We start from the raw sequence: 15,286 nt of genomic DNA on the forward strand, positions 1-15,286 counted from the left end.
TATCTGATCCTGCATGTGAATGCTTACCATCCAACAAACTGTCACAACACTTTTATCATGTGGTAATACCATACCGGCCCTCATTACTCAGAGCCATGTAACACGCTGATGCCTTGGAGATCAGCACTAACCTTTACAGCCATAGCTAATGACGCTGGTTGAATTTCCACATAGCAGATTTAATGAGGCCCATGCAACTATAAGTATCGAAGTGGCCTCATTGCATCCGATGGAGCTTTCAGCACCACATGCACTGCATCAATTGCTCTTTGCACCTGTGGAAATCCTGCCAGCCTTTCCAGCTGGTTTGCTTTCACTCTCTTTCTCTCTCTCTCTCATGTTCTTTCCTGCTACAATGAGAAGAATATGAACGTTAAACCCATCCTGAATACAGCATCAGTGTTCTTGATGCAGTGGTGAGCTGTTAGCTGACTATTGTGGCAAAAGTCACTAGATGCAACCTGGGAAGATCTGTTTGCAAAGAAATTCAAGGCAGTGGTGACCTTGAGTGGTACAGGCAATTTTCTTCTCCTTGTAAAAGTTGGTTGCACGTCATCAGCCAACAGTTTGCATACTGCCTTGGGGGAAAATCATAATCATTTAAGGAACTGGCATTCAGCAACATCTAAGTAAGACCTTCTTGTGAACCCTGGTGCGTATGTGTCTGCATGTAGAAAACAAACATTTTCAGCGATATCCCACTCTAAGACCCGATCCTCCCCTCCCGATCCACGACCGAGCCACAGCCAATCCCCCAACCCCCTCCTCCCTCCCCCCGCGATCCCTCCCCTAGACCGACCCCTTGCTCCCACTTTGCACCTGCAGGCCTACCTGCCCGCAGCCAGACCGACTCCCAATCTGACTGGCTGTGGGCGGCAATCCGAGGCCTCACAATGCAAATCAGGCCTCGCTGTTAAAGTCGGCAGAGTCTGCAGGTAACCCGGCCTCCTGGATTTCCCACCTGCCTCTGAGGTCCCCCCGTCCCCAACCCGTCCTATCTGGAGAAGATTCTGGCCTAAGCGTTTCCAATCTAGCCTCTTCCTTCTCCTCCTGGTTCTCCCTTTAACAAAGGCATAGAGTAATTACCACAGGAATTCCATCTCCCCACCTCAAGTTGTATTTGTTACAGAGCTGACTAAAAATACCAGCTAAAGTTCTGACAGAACCTCCAAAGTACCGAAAAGATCAATATTCAGGCAAACCTTCAGTTGTAACAAGCCAAATGGCCTTCTCCAACCAGTAGTCAGGGTTACCTTAACGGTGCTCTCATGGCCAATTATGTAGGACAGAATTTTTGGGGAGGTGAGGGGGGGAGGCGAGGGGGGCATCATTGGGCGAGGTTGATGGCAGGTCGAGTGTGAAATTTATATATCTTGACAAAGAGTCGGGAACCCACTGTGCACCCGCCGTCATGCGCCTTTCCTGATGTCAGGTCTGTCAGCGCTGAGCAGACTCGACAGACAGCGGTGGGGGAACCAATTCAGGTAATTTGCATCTCGTTTACAGCCACTTAAGAATGATTTTAAGCTCAACTTTTGCATTTGACAGCTCACCCATGGGGTCCACACTGGTCGTGTGCCATGCCTGTGAAGCTGAGGTTGGCGTTCAGTGGCCACTGAATCGGCTGTTAAGCTGACAGCTTTAAATGTAAAGTAAAAGCTCCCACCTTACAGAGATTTCTTCCCTCAGCCACAAGCTGGTCCTCACTGTATTTCCACAACAGATTCAGCATGCTGCAAGTCTTTACACAAGTCTCCATCCAGTCTGACCCCATTATCTCTCTCACCATTGACAGATCGCTTTTGTCACCTCTACTTCACCTGCCATCTATTCCATCAGCATGGGTACAGTTTATCCTCTCTTGGCCCTCAGAATGCCACCACAATTATCCACAACACCAACATCACTAAACACACCTGCAGCGCCAATAACAACACCAACGTTCTCCGCAATCACCTGACGCTGCACAGGACACAGGGTATCAGCACCCGACCATATTGCTGCCAGGGATGCCAGGGATGGCCTCACCATGGCCAGATTGACTTCACTTGACGCAGTACACCCTGGCTGCCACATGATGCACAAGATTGGCATCACCATACACGCACAACATAAAGCATCCCTGCAATGTCCAAGCCATTCCTGTCACACTCATCAACATTGCGGGAGGTACCATTGTATCTCACCATTCACAGCAACTCACTAAGCCACTACCAAAGGTGCACACAAATCTGTCCAAGAACGCAAAGTGTTGAAAATAAAGGTTTCAATGTTTGACAACACATTAACAGAAACTTTACATGAACATTGGATAAAACACCCACATGGTTACCATTGTGTGTTGTTAGTTGGTATGATTGCACGAGGATGAGGGTGAGCATGAAGGGTGTTTAGTGAAATAGGGATGTGATAATATAGATAGACATGGATGGGTGGAGGTGTGAGGTAAGTTGGTGTGAGTAAGGATGTGCAGAAGTAGGGTTGGGAAGGCAGAGTGATGGAGATGTGATGAGTGGCACAGCAGGATGGGGTTGAGTGTGACTTTGTGTTAACCTTTCATGATCTCCTGAAAAGTTTGCAGGACTGCACCCTGGTCCTCCTGACCACATCCCTGCTTGTGCCCTCCTCTGCAATGTGCAACCAGGCTGTGTTGATTTCTTGGGGAGGTCTCTTCCACCCATGGGAAGGGAAGATGACTTCCCTGCATGCTGTGACTCACTCGTATGGAGGGAGTGATGGGAGAGCCTGGGTGCAACCCTGTGCTTTGTGCAGTGATTGGCGGTGTTTGCAGTACCTGAATGCTGTAGAACACTGACAGCACAAATGTCAAAATAAAATTGGCCATGGTCCCTTTAAGGAAACTGGCTGATGATGTGTAATGAAATGATATCACCACACTCGCTTCCTCTAATTTGCTGCTTAACGCGCTGGGCGGGCTTAACAAGCCCTATCAAGGTAAATTTATTTTACAGAGCGAGATGGAGCCAGCAGCGAAGTACGAACCCACCACCGACATCACCCATCATGGACCCGCCGAGGTCATCAAAATCGCAGCCATAATTATCTAGGTGGGGTTGGGCTGCAATTTGGGGAAAGAGGTTTGAATAACTTAACCACAGCACTTGATTCCATTTAAGTGTATAAAAGTCCAGTTGATCCAGTCTCTCCTCATATGTCAGTCCAGCCATCCCTGGAATCAGTCTGGTGAGCCTTCGCTGCACTTCCTCAATGGCAAGAACGTCCTTCCTCAGATTTGCAGACCAAAACTGAACACAATATTCCAGGTGAGACCTCACCAATGTCCTGTACAATTGCAGTAAGACCTCCCTGCTCCTATACTCAAATCCCCTAGCTATGAAGGCCAACATGCCATTTGCCTTCTTCACCGCCAGCTGTACCTGCATGGCAATTTTCAATGACTGATGAACTATGACACCCAGGTCTCGTTGCACCTCCCCTTTTCCTAATCTGCCACCATTCAGATAATATTCTGCCTTCGTGCTTTTGCCACCAAAGTGAATAACCTCACATTTATCCACATTATACTGCATCTTCCATGCATTTGCCCACTCACCTAACATGTCCAAATCACCTTGCAGCCTCTTAGCATCCTCCTCACAGCTCACACCGCCACCCAGTTTAGTGTCATCTGCAAATTTGGAGACATTACACTCAATTCCTGCATCCAAATCATTAATGTGTATCGTAAAGAGCTGGGGTCCCAGCACTGAGCCCTGCAGCACTGCCTCCTATTCCAAAAAGGATCCATTTATCCCGACTCTCTGTTTCCTGTCTGCCAAACAATTATCGATCCACGCCAGTATATTACCCCCAATCCCATGTGCTTTGATTTTGCACACCAATCTCTCATGTGGGACATTGTCAAAGGCCTTTTGAAAGTCCAAATACACCACATCCACTGGTTCTCCCTTGTCCACTCTACTAGTTACATCCTCAAAAAATTCCAGAAGATTTGTCAAGCATGATTTCCCTTTCACAAATCCATGCTGACTTGGACCGATCCTGTCACTGCTTTCCAAATGCGCTGCTATTTCATCATTAATAATTGATTCCAACAATTTCCCCACCACTGATATCAGGCTAACTGGTCTATAATTTCCTGTTTTCTCTCTCCCTCCTTTCTTAAAAAGTGGTGTTACATTAGCTACCCTCCAGTTCATAGGAACTGATCCAGAGTCGATAGACTGTTGGAAAATGATCACCAATGCATCCAGTATTTCGAGGGCCACCTCCTTAAGTACTCTGGGATGCAGACAATCAAGCCTCGGGGATTTGTCGGCCTTTAATCGCATCAATTTTCCCAACACAATTTCCCGCCTAATAAGGGTATCCTTCCTCCTTCTCACTAGACCCTCGGTCCCCGAGTACTTCCAGAAGGTCATTTGTGTCTTCCTTCGTGAAGAAAGAACCAAAGTATTTGTTCAATTGGTCTGCCATTTCTTTGTTCCCCATTATTAATTCACCTGAGTCCGACTGCAAGGGACGTACATTTGTCTTGACTAATCTTTTTCTCTTCACATATTTATAGAAGCTTTTGCAGTCACTTTTGCGAGCTTCCTCTCGTACTCTATTTTCCCCCTCCTAATTAAACTCTTTGTCCTCCTCTGCTGAATTCTAAATTTCTCCCAGTCCTCAGGTTTGCTGCTTTTTCTGGTCAATTTATGTGTCTCTTCCTTGGATCTAACACTATGACTGGACAGGTTAGATGCAGGAAGAATGTTCCCAATGTTGGGGAAGTCCAGAACCAGGGGACATAGTCTTAGGATAAGGGGTGGACCATTTAGGACTGAGATGAGGAGAAACTTCTTCACTCAGAGAGTTGTTAACCTGTGGAATTCCCTGCCGCAGAGAGTTGTTGATGCCAGTTCATTGGATATACTCAAGAGGGAGTTAGATATGGCCCTTACGGCTAAGGGGGTCAAGGGGTATGGAGAGAAAGCAGGAAAGGGGTACTGAAGAAATGATCAGCAATGATCTTATTGAATTGTAGTGCAGGCTCGAAGGGCTGAATGGCCTACTTCTGCACCTATTTTCTATGTTTCTATGTTTGAGTCCAGAAGGCTGTAGGTGGCAGAAATGGCGGAGGATGATCCGTTGAACATGGAGGCTGGTGGGGTGAAAGATGGGGACAAGGGGAACCCTGTTGTGGTTCTGGGAGCGAGGGGAAGGGGTGAGAGCCGGTGCGGGAAATGGGACAGACATGGTCGAGGGCCCTGTCAACCACAGTCGAGGGCATTCTTCGGTTGAGGAAAAAGGAAGACATATCGGAAGTACTAGGGTGGAAGGTCATGTGATTAGAACAGATGCGACGGAAATGGAGAAACTGGGAGAATGGAATATAGTCCTTACAGGAAGCAGGAAGCAGGTTGGGAGGAAGTGTAGTCCAGGTAGCTGTGGGAATCAGTGGGCTTATAGTAGATGTTTGTAGATAGCCTATTCCTAGAAATGGAGACAGAGAAGTCGAGGAAGGGAAGGGAAGATTCAGAGATGGACCATGTGAAGGTGAGGGAAGGCTGGAAATTGGATGCAAAGTGAATGAAATTTTTTAGTTCTGGGCGAAAGCAGGAAATGGCAGCGATACAGTCATCAATATACCGGAAAAAGAGGTGAGGGAGGGGACCTGTGTTGGACTGGAACAAAGAATGTTCAACATATCCCACAAAAAGACAAGCATAGCTAAGGCCCATGAGGGTTATGATGGATTCCCGGCTACTTTAGCACGTATTGCCAAAAGGATGGTGGAAGTGGCCGACCCTATTTTGGGGAGTCTCATGTAAATGAGTAAGTAATGGTGTGGGGACGTTATCCACCCATTTATCTGTCAATTATATGGGCTAGGTACTTCCCTGAAGGTAGAATTTTAAAGGGAGAAACGCATTCAGTTTCTTTTGCTGTTATTATTAAGAACTTTTTTTTATTGTTTTGTTCCATTGCCACCCATTTTGCAATATGTCTTTCTGCCTTTTGTTGAGGGGCTGCCATTGACCACCCCTTTAAATCAGAGCACAATGGGTTTCACATTGTGGATCCTCTTTTATCTTTGCTTCTTGGAAGAAGAGTATACACAAAGGGGGTGATATGACTGCACCACAGGTGCACGCCACCCACCCATTGATATCCCACCACAGACTATACAAGCATAGATGGTCTGACTTGTGCTCAATGCATGGTACATTTAGAGAGCTTGACTTCACAAAGAATGCTGACACTGAATTATGCCACATATCGCCATATGCATCACTTTCACCATATGCATCTCTCTACCAGTGGCTGTTAAGATCCTTAACTTCTACATAATGGGATAATTCCCGACTGCCACTCAAGGAACATAAACTAAGCATCTGTGCACAGATGCATTAAGCAAGCTTGGATGCATTGTTCTTTAAAGCTTGACATTTCTTTGAATGTCCCATCAACAACTGGTCCTAATATGACAAAGCACTGATATTTTACTGAACGTTGGGACACCCCAAGACCAAGGATCATAGATGACACAACATGGCCATATGGGGTCCCATGACCAACGCCCAGATGTACATCAGCATGGAAGGATACCACTTTCTCATGGAGCAGCTGGTTTTGGATCAGATGCACACCATCATGTAAGTGACTGCGTCCTTCCTTGGCAGTGGGTTACATGCCTTTGTTCAATGGAATGCAACAGGGAGAAAAGATAAAAAATTGGCTAATGACATTTTTGCAGCACCCTAGATGACTGCTACTATGACCATAGAAACATAGAAACATAGAAAATAGGTGCAGGAGTAGGCCATTCGGCCCTTCTAGCCCGCACCGCCATTCAATGAGTTCATGGCTGAACATGCAACTTCAATACCCCATTCCTGCTTTCTCGCCATACCCCTTGATCCCCCTAATAGTAAGGACTTCATCTAACTCCTTTTTGAATATAGACCAGGTCCATGTATCCACCAGAATCACCATTGAACACACAATGGGAATGTTGAAGGTATGCTTCATGTACCTGGATTGATCTGGGACCATCTTGCAGTGTAGTTTGGTGAGGGTCTCGAGGATTGCGGTGAGGTGTTGCATGCTGTAAAACCTGCTGTCACAGCCCGTGACCTCCTGTCTCCCGACATTGAGCTGCTGCTGCCTGCTGGTTTCGGGTGGAAAGAGTCCCCGGTGTAAAAAACAACCACTGTGGTCCTCATTCTAACGATTGCTGCCATGACTTAAAACTGGGGCTTGAGTACCGTTGTCTTGATATATGATAAGAAAGCAAAGATGTGCATCAGTTTATTTTTGTAAAGTTTGATATATTTCTTGGCCTTTGCTATAAAAGCTGTAAATACATAGGGGGAGAAATTTGCAAGGGGCGCTACAGGAACCCCGAAGGGTTTGCAGCTGCAAGTGCTGGTATTAGCGCTGCTCGGCAAATTCAGTGTGCCGATATTGGCGACGCTGAGGAGTATCGCCCGGGAGCATAGTGCACCTGGTGTGCAACGCCCCCGGTATCAACACGGAAGCAAAATTCGGTTTGCGCTGCACCTGTAGTGCCCCCTAGTGACCCTGCCAGAGAAAGCTGGCGCGCAGAGCTATCCCGGGGCGCTAAGGGAAAGAATGGCGGCATGAGGTAAGTGTGAGTGATATTTAGACATTTTTTTTTTTAAGCGAGTTATCTTTATTTTGGGTGAGTAAAGTAGAGGGAATGTTTCTTGTGATTTTTTTTTGCAGGGAGGCCTCTCTTAGGGGGCGATGAAGCCAGCTCTTTAACACAGGATATTCAGTTGTGCACCCAGCTTACGCCCTAAGAGAAGTGTGGAACACTTCCACTTGCGCTCCACTCCACTGTCAGGGCGCAACCACGGAATTTTGCTGTCCCCGTCGCTAAAGCTTTTCCGCCACTAAATTTAGCGACTGCCCGACATCATCGCCTTCGGAACCCTCCAACCCCTAGACATTAAAGACAGTGGGCCGGAAGTTTGAGGGCTTTACGACTGGGTTCCCGCCGCGATTGGACCCTCCGCGGCAAAAACCCAGCCGCAAAGCCCGGGCGGGATCCTCGGGTACCTGTTTGCGGCGGCGGCGCTTCCAAGTGCTGCCGGGGTGGGGGGAAGAGGTGCGTTGACGTGCAACGACTCGGATTGCGATTGCGATCGACTTTCGGCACTCTCCCGACACGGTACACCACACCCAGAATAACGACGGGTCAAACCTGCCAGCAGCGGTAAGTATGAAAACCTACAAAAAAAAGCTAAGTTAAAGTTTTTTTTTTTTGCAGCGATTACATAGTTAAGGGTCTTGGAAATGTTTTGGGAATTTTTGGGGGGCATTTTTTTTCCCCTCCCCAGGCCTCTCTCGCAGCGCAAACGACCCCGGGCTAAAGTTGCCGAAACTCGCGTTTTGTGCCGCGAGTGATTGTGCAACGCCCCCCTCACCATTGCACCCCTGGAGCAGCCGTAAAGGCCGAAAGTCCGGCCTAAAAATGGCAGTGCTGCGAAAACAGTAAGTTTCACGTATTGCTTCCGTTTTTGTCGAAAAACTCCGAAAGCCAAAAATCCGGCCCGTGGAGCTGCTTCCAATTTTTAATATTTTATATATACTTATATTTCTTTCCAATGAATTATGGATTCCTCCCCCACTTCCACACTCTAGCATGCCCTTGCAATAATGCATCCTCTGATTCGCTCGGATCAACACCACAGGAGATTTGGCTCCACTTCAGATGTCTACTTCAAAGCTTTGACCATGTATGATGTTAATAGTTTGACAGCACAGCAGGTACACTATCTACAATAATAGTAGCTTTTCTGCACCTTTGTTCTCTCCCAGTTAATCTTCTTTTCTTGTCACCAGAAACTACTTATCCTGTCTTCCGCATGTCTAGCATACATTATTCTTTATTGTTGGGTTGTTTCTTTTCAGTCAGCTTAGTTTTTGATTACTCTTCCCAATGACATCTCATCCAGAAATATCTAATTGCAGTCTAACACGTAAACAGTACATGTCACATTCAGATCTTGCTTGTTAAGATGGAAAATATGTTTTTTCCCATCCTCACCCGAGGTACTAATCCCTGTTGCCATTTCATTAGTTCCGACAGCCCTCACCCATGATGACGTTCTTCGTGTGCACGCTTAGAGAGCTAGGATTCAAACAATCCACGGGCCTTTGATGCATCTGTGTGATAAGCACAGCCCTTTGAAGTTACAGCCCGTGCAGCGACTCTGCCCCCCCAAGAGTCCCAAGCCGACCCCAGGATGTTCTGCAGCCAAAGGACAGGACTGTAAATACTGGGGGAGAAATTCGACTTCAGTCCAACTCACCATCATAGGCAATCCCTCGAAATCGAGGAAGACTTGCTTCCACTCTTTAAATTAGTCCTTAGGTGGCTGAACAGTCCAATACCAGAACCACAGTCGCTGTCACAGGTGGGACAGATAGTCGTTGAGGGAAAGGGAGGGTGGGACAGATTTCCTGCATGCTCTTTCCACTGCCTGCTCTTGATTTCTGCATGCTCTCGGCGATGAGACTCGTGGTGCTCAGTGCCCTCCCGGATGCACTTCCTCCACTTAGTCTTTGACCAGGGACTCCCAGGTGTCAGTGGGGATGTTGCACTTTATCAGGGAGCCTTTGATGGTGTCCTTGTAACGTTTCCTTTGCCCACCTTTGGCTCATTTGCCGTGAAGGAGTTCCGAGTCGACCGCTTGCTTTGGGAGTCTCATGTCTGGCATGCCGACAATGTGGCCTGCCCTGCGGAGCTGATCGAATGTGGTCAGTGCTTCAATGCTGGGGATGTTAGCCTGGGTGAGGACGCTAATTTTGGTGCATCTGTCCTCCCGGGGATTTGTAGGATCTTGCGGAGACACAGTTGGTGGTTTTTCTCCAGCGACTTGAGGTGTCTACTGTACATTGTCCATGTCTCTGAGCCATAGAGGAGGGCGGGTATTACTACAGCCCTGTAGACCATGAGCTTGATGGCAGATTTGAGGGCCTGGTCTTCAAACACTCTTTTCCTCAGGTGGCCGATGGTTGCACTGGCGCACTGGAGGCGGCGTTGGATCTCGTCGTCAATGTCTGCCCTTGTTGATAGGAAGCTCCCGAGGTATGTCCAAAACAGGTGCAAGGTTGGCAGTGCGGCCCCACCACCTGGCACGAGGCTCGCCCGCTCTGGGCTGGTGCAATATTGGACAACCCAGAGACCGACCTGGTCACCGGGGGGAACCGAGCCTGGGGCTTCAGGGGCCCACATTAGTCTTGTGGAGCAGTCCTGCCCTTCTGGCCCCGATAAACAAAAATTACTTGCCATTTTGTGTTTTCTTCCTCTTCACCATCTGGTACCTGTAGATGAAGCTTGCATGGAGTATCTTCCATCTCTTTGTATCTGCATTTTGCAATCGGGTCCTACCACAGGCATAAGACCCCCTTATCCATATTTAAGCGGTCTCAGATGAGCAAGTTGTTCACCCATTTATAGGACCACCTGAATGTTGCATCAAGATGAACTTTGGCATCAATGGGCTGAGGGGCAAGGTGTCCCATCCTCAATTTCTACCTGCCGCCTGTTGTTCAGGTGTGAAATGGATGACAATGAATGGAAGTCCTCCCACAATGTCCTTACAGAGAACATTGAGAAAGAACATAACATAACATGGATTGTAGAGTGACACCTGAAAATGCAGCACCGCATTTTTGAAACCCCAACCCGTAGGTTGTGAAGAACAGCATGGTTCAAATTATTGAGTAATGGACACAATATCTTGTAATCCCGGCGAGATGACAGTGAAAAGAATCAATGATTTGAGGTGTTAGGAAAATGCCATGTTGAATTAGTACACTTGTGTGGCAGCAGAGAAGGTTATCTCCCTCTGACAAAAATGATTGCTGTTTTAAACAAAAATGGCTGCATCATTTTCCATGGGGACTATGACATTGGTATGATCACCACTCGTCAAGGTAAATGTCTCTAATTAATTGTTTAATTGTAACAATTCATAATACATCGAGGAACAGCACTTCATCTTTCATTTAAGCACTTTACAGCCTTTCGTGCTCAACATCGAGTTCAACAGTTTCAGACTATAACTCCTGCCCCAATTATTTTACTCTCTTTTACTGTGTTTTTTCTCTCTTTCCCATGGGACCTATTGATTCTTCCTCCTACTTCCATTTACACCCTATTTTTACTCATCTTTTGTTTCTTAACTTGCCCCATTATCATTCCTTTTGATTCTCTAATCTCTCCTGCCTTCCACCCAATCACAGACCTTCCCTTTTGTTCGTTCCCCCTCCCCTCGCCCCTTTCCTTGCCCCGACACTTGCTTAAAAACCTGTTACATCTCTAACTTTTTCCAGTTCTGATGAAGGGTCATCGACCTGAAACGTTAGCTTTGTTTCACTCTCTCTCCACAGATGCCGCCTGACCTGCTGAGTACTTCCAGTATTTTCTGTTTTTATTTCATGATGCATGTTAGATGTGTACAGTCATGACAAGACAGGGTTGAATTTCTGTGGGGTGTTCTCCACTGTAACTCTGGTAGGGGATCCGTAGAAACTCCTGGAGAAAGAACAGAAATGGTATAAATGCCATATCCGCGGATCTCCTGCTGAAGAGGACAATCAGGAGAACTCAGCAGAAATTCAACCCTAACATTTTTAGTCAGAATTTGACTTCATAACAATCGACATTTGACTTTTGATAGATTTTTGTTAGGCAAGGGTATTAAGGGACATAGAACTAAGGCAAATAGTTGGAGTTAAGATTCAGATCAGCCATGATCTAATTGAATGGCAGAACAGCTTCGAGGGGCTGAATTGCCTTATCCTGTTCTCATGTACCTATGTTTGTTCATTCATCTCTGATGTCATTTATGCAACCAATATCCTACATCATACAAGAAAATAGGCCCAGAAATCCCAGCCTCCCCAGGTCCGCACGGAGTGTCTACGGACACGGGAAGACATCGCAAAAGCCGGTTTTCAGCACACAATGCGCATGTGCTGAAAATCGGCTTTTCTGATCTGTCAAGCATAGAAACATAGAAACATAAAAACATAGAAAATAGGTGCAGGAGTAGGCCAGTCGGCCCTTCGAGCCTGCACCACCATTCAATATGATCACGGCTGATCATGTAACTTCAGTACTCCATTCCTGCTTTCTCTCCATAACCCTTGATCCCTTTAGCCGTAAGGGCCACATCTAACTCCCTTTTGAATATATCTAACAAACTGGCCTCAACAACTTTCTGTGATAGAGAATTCCACAGGTTCACAATTCTCTGAGTGAAGAAGTTTCTCCTAATCTCGGTCCTAAATGGCTTATCCCTTATCCTTAGAGTGTGACCCCTGGTTCTGGACTTCGCAATCTTGGGAGCGAGGACATTTGCAAGGGCAAGATTGCGGTATTTACCCAAATGTCCTCAAAACTCTTGCGCCTGATAAAAGCAGGTGCATGGCCCACTTTTACAGGATAAGAGTTTTAAAACACACAAAAACATAATAAAATTAAATTGAAAAAACACATTATATTGTTAAAAACGCTGCCCACTACGGTAAGTTTATTTTAAACCATAATGTTAAAACATTTTTTAAAAATCAGAATTTTTTTTTTCTAAAACATTTATTAACTTTAATTTAAATAAATTTTAATTATGGTGTGTTTTTTATTTTTTATTATGGTGTTTAGTGTGCTGGCTTTTTTCCTCATTAATAGCAATGAGAACTGGTGGATAAGGAGTTCCCATTGCTATTAACGAGAAAGCTATGGAAAACTGTACCTGATTGGCTGAGCAGTCACATGTGACTGCACCGTCTCCATGGGAACCTGGAGGATGGGCCGCGCTTCGTAGCGCAGGAAGAGAAGGCCCCCCCACCAGAATCCCACGCTGCTCCCGGACCACCAGGTACTTTCGGAAAAATTCTCCGGTCGGAGGCGTTCGTCCGAAAGAATTTCAGGGCCAATGTTTTGATGTATTATTCTCAGAAATGTTATCCGAGAAATCGCAGTCCTCTGCTTCCCGCGGGCGCTTGGCAGAAAAAGGTAAAAAAGATGTGCACTTACCTTATCCTGCTGCACCCACCAGCGATCCCGGTCCTGAGGCCTCGTCTCCCTGCGCTTCGCAACACGTACACGTCGGGACATCCGTAAGCTGGAGCTGGAGTCACATGGCTCTGGGCAGCCAATCCAGGTACAGTATTTTCTCATTCATAATAATGGGAACTCCGTAAGTCGGACTTCCCATTATTATGATTGAGAAACAGCCCCCCAAACACTAATAAAAAAATAGAAAAAATACACCACATATTTAAGATTCATTTAAGTGAAAGTTATTTATGTCTTATATATAAAAAAAATATTTTTCAGATTTTTAAAAAGTTTTTTAATTATGGTTTAAAATAAACTTACTTTAGTGGGCAGGGTTTTTAACGTTAAAATGTGTTTTTTTAAATTTATTTACTATGTTTTAGTGTGTTTTAAAACTCTTACACCTGTAAAAGTAGGCTATGCGCTTGCTTTTACCAGGCGCAAGCATTCTCAGGACATTCGCTGGGCAAGCGATGGGTAAATCCCGCAATCTTGCCTTGCGGATGTCCTGTCTGTGGGGATGCAGAGGATCTGTCAAACCAGAGCATGACAGATTGGGAAAGCCGGTTTTCAGCACCTGCGCATTGTGCGCTGAAAGCCGGCTTTTGCGATGCCTTCCTGGCTCCGTACACACTCGGTACACACTCCGTACACGCTCCGTACACGCTCGGTACACGCTCCGTACACGCTCCGTACACGCTCGGTATACGCTCTGTACACGCTCCGTACGGACCCAGGGAGTCTGGGATTTCTCGGTCGTTATTTGTTGCCTCCACCAATTGGTTTGCATCTTTTCTCAAGTTCAAAACGAAACAATGTGTAGATTAGGGTGGAGATCACAGAGTGTGTTTTGCGATGCAAATGATGAAAGTTTATGAATAACCTTAATGCTTTCACATTATGAGAAAAAAAGGAAAAATCAGTTTTATTTTAAAAACGGAGCTTCACGTTCAATTTGCATTTAAGAAATATCCAACAGCTCCCTCTCAAAATTGTACAGTGTAATCCAAAAGCATGTTGGACTGGTGCCATGCTTTGAGAGGAAGGTAGCATGTGATTAAATATTAAACGTCATAAATATGTGAGTCCAGTAAACACTGCATATAAAACATAGACACAACAGGCTACTTGTTGCTCCAGTAGGAGATTCAACGCCGCCTCCAGTGCGCCAGCGCAGCCTTCGGCCGTCTGAGAAAAAGAGTGTTCGAAGACAAGGCCCTCAAATTTACCACCAAGCTCATGGTCTACAGGGCTGTAGTAATACCCGCCCTCCTGTATGGCTCAGTGAAATGGACCATGTATCGTAGTCACTTCATGTCGCTGGAGAAATATCACTAACAATGCCTCCGCAAGATCCTACAATTTCCCTGGCAGAACAGACGCACTAACATTAGCGTCCTCGACCAGGCCAACATCCCCAGCATTGAAGCACTGATTACACTTGATCAGCTCCGCTGGGCAGGCCACGTCGTCCGCATGCCAGATACGAGATTCCCGAAACAAGCGCTCTACTTGGAACTCCTTCGTGGCAAACGAGCCAAAGGTGGGCAGAGGAAACAAGGACAGCCTCAAAGCCTCGCTGGTAAAGTGCAGCATCCCCACCGACTCCTGGGAGTCCCTGGCCGAAGACCGCCCTGGGTGGAGGAGATAGATCTGGGAGGGTGCCAAGCGCCTCGAGACTCATCGGCGAGTGCATGCGGAAGACAAGCGCAGGCTGCAGAAGGAACGTGCGGCAAACATGTCCCACCCTCTCTTACCCTCAGTGACTGTCTGTCCCACCTGTGGCAGGGACTGTGGCTCTTGCATTGGACTGTTCAGCCACCTAAGGACTCATGTTAAGAGTGGAAGCAAGTCTTCCTCGATTCCGAGGGGCCGCCTATGATGTTGAGTCTTTGGGCAACATCTCTCAGTGACACAACAATATAAACAGATTGGGGTAGAATATCTGCCGCAATATCTTCTGATCTCCAGCTGTAGCTTTGTTTGCGCCATTTCTTCGGGAGTTTCTGCTGAACTTCATCCAAAATCACGGCGGGAATTTGTAGAAGTCACATGGAAATTCCCTGTTGTGTCAGTACTGATATATTTTCAGTCATAACACTCAAGCATTGAGATGCTTGTTTAACATCAGTAGCAATATACAGGTTGGACATCATTTAACCGGGACTCACTTATCTGACACCACCTTTCATCCGGCATGATTCTGGTGGCCGGGGGCAC

Source organism: Pristiophorus japonicus, chromosome 10, assembly GCF_044704955.1.
Source record: "Pristiophorus japonicus isolate sPriJap1 chromosome 10, sPriJap1.hap1, whole genome shotgun sequence".
NCBI classification, from domain to species: Eukaryota; Metazoa; Chordata; class Chondrichthyes; family Pristiophoridae; genus Pristiophorus; species Pristiophorus japonicus.